We start from the raw sequence: 2,536 nt of genomic DNA on the forward strand, positions 1-2,536 counted from the left end.
GCTACACAAATCTAATTGATGTGGTCTTAACGACGTTGGAAAGCTAACTTCCAAAACTTTCCAGCAATATATAATAGTCCATACTTCTTTTCTAGAATCACTGCCCAAAACTGGCGTTGAACATCCACATCAGGAGTTCAACACTCAAAGAGGAGCAAGCCTAGCGTTGAACGCTCAAGACTGGCCTTCAACGCCACCCAGGGAGCAAGGAAACAACATGCTCACCCCCTAATGGGCGTTCAACACCCAGAAGCCCAAGTTGAATTCCAGGCATACGAAGCACATGACCAAAGTGAGCCCAAAGTGGATTTTAGCACTCTTTAGCTTATCTAGTCTTACCTTTGTATTTTTTAAATTTAAATTAACATATTCTAGGGTTAGCATCTCCTGATTAAAGAGGAGATCACTAAGGTTTACAAACACATAGAATATTATTTTCAGATCTTAGTTTTCTCTATAAATTATGAGCAACTAAACCTCCTAGGTTAAGGTTAGAAGCTCTGTTTATCTCTATGGATTAATATAATTACTATTCTATTTTAATATATGTTTGATTTAGTTCTATGGTTTGTTTTCGTTCTTCATCCAAATGAGACTTGGTATGTCCCTTTTTCAACATGAGTTCCTATGATACAGGAAAAAAGTCACTTAAGCTATAGTTTGAAAATATTCCTCCTAAACCGACAAGTTATCTGGGCTAATTGGGATATGTGACATATAATCTCGTTAGTTGTGGGTAATTGAGGTTTCTGTTGCACTAAACTAGTTTTCTAAACTTCACCCTTTGATCTGAAAGATCTGACCTTGTTTGTGGCGTTTTGAGTAGGATTGGAGAAGATTAATTCACTGAACGGATAGGTTTTAATCACTTACAGTTTGCCATAGAATGAATCATTCATTATTACTTTAGACAGTAAAAAGTATTAATTCAGAAGGATAAACATCTCTGAAGCCTTAACTGTTTTTGTATATTGTTTCTTTACTAATCTTTAATCGCTTTCTTTACTTTCTTATTTCATGCACCTACAACAATAATAACTCTTTCTCTATTTTGCATGATTAAGACCTGCAATATAACCATTGCTTGCTCAGTCCAACAATCCTCGTGGGATTGACCCTCACTCACCTGAGGTATTACTTGTACGACTCGGTGCACTTACTTGTACGACTCGGTGCACTTACCAGTGACCATTTACTCTAACATTTTCTCGGTTAGATTTGGATTTGCTATAACTTTGCGATGGATTCTAATGAAATTAGCGAGTAATTTGCTACAAAGTAGGTAAGATATAGCTTTTGCTTTGCAACAAGATTGCAGTTGCTAAGTCGCTCGCTAAATTAAACTTGCGAGAACTTAGCGACAAATGTATTTTGGCCACTAATCAGCAACTTGAAATCAGCGAGTGAAGTGTGTCAATTGTTAAACGGTCGCAAATTTCTCGCTACTTAGGTCCTAGGCGCTCAATATCCGTATTTTCACTTTAGCGACTAATTAGTAAGAAACACTTCCCTAGCTGAATGATTTATCCATTGCGATGAGTTAGCAACGACTGTTTTCTGTCACTACTCAAATTTTAAATTTTACAATATGATGTGACAAATTAGCGTGAAACTAGTTGCTTGCTAAAAATAAAAACTTTGGGGACCAATTGGCTGTAACACCTACCATACAGAGTCTTATGCTTAAGTCATAATTCAGAGATGGCAAGGTATTACGACCTCTAAAATAAAAATTTAGTACGTATAGTAGTATGAATGATTGATTATAACTAGGAGCCTTTATAGAAAAAGGGGTAAACAAAAATCGCAACTCGAAAGCACAACACTCCGATCGATAACGTAACGAACAAGGATAACCAGCGCGAGATTATATATCTATACAAAGGAGTGTCAAAAACAGGAATATCAAGACTCAAAATCCGGCTGCGAAGATATCCGGTCCGAGCATAGCAATATATACATATGATAAAATAAGAAAAACCCCAAAGGAAACCCAAAGGGACACAAATACATAAAACCTATTCTCCAAAATCTCCCATAAGAGGAGTCATCACAGTTTGTATTATTTAATGGAGATAAAAGTATCTAAGCAAAAACATATACACCAACATAGTCCCGAGAACAAAGGATCTTCGCAAATCTAGAAGTCTCAAGCATGCCTCAGCGGGAAACCTCACGTCCTGCATCTGAAAACCACAAAATCCGTATGGGTGAGAACTAGAGGTCCCCAGCATGGTAACAGCTTCCACATATATAATACATAATAATAGAGGAAAGTTGAAGGCAATCCTAGAACTTCCTCCAGATAATATCAAAGCTTACAAGCAAGCTAAACCATAAGTGGCGACTGACTAAAGCTTCTTCAGTCTAACTAATACTTCCCTTTCCAATTTTTTCAGACCTCCCAACCACCAGCAGAAGTATAATATAGCAAACACAGTTATATCAAACAAGAAATATACAAATAGGAACAGTTAAGGCATTTAGACAATTAGCAAGTAATATGCAGTCAAATAGGCAATCTCAAATAATTCAT

This window comes from Arachis duranensis, chromosome 6 (genome assembly GCF_000817695.3).
Source record: "Arachis duranensis cultivar V14167 chromosome 6, aradu.V14167.gnm2.J7QH, whole genome shotgun sequence".
Classification (NCBI taxonomy): Eukaryota; Viridiplantae; Streptophyta; class Magnoliopsida; order Fabales; family Fabaceae; genus Arachis; species Arachis duranensis.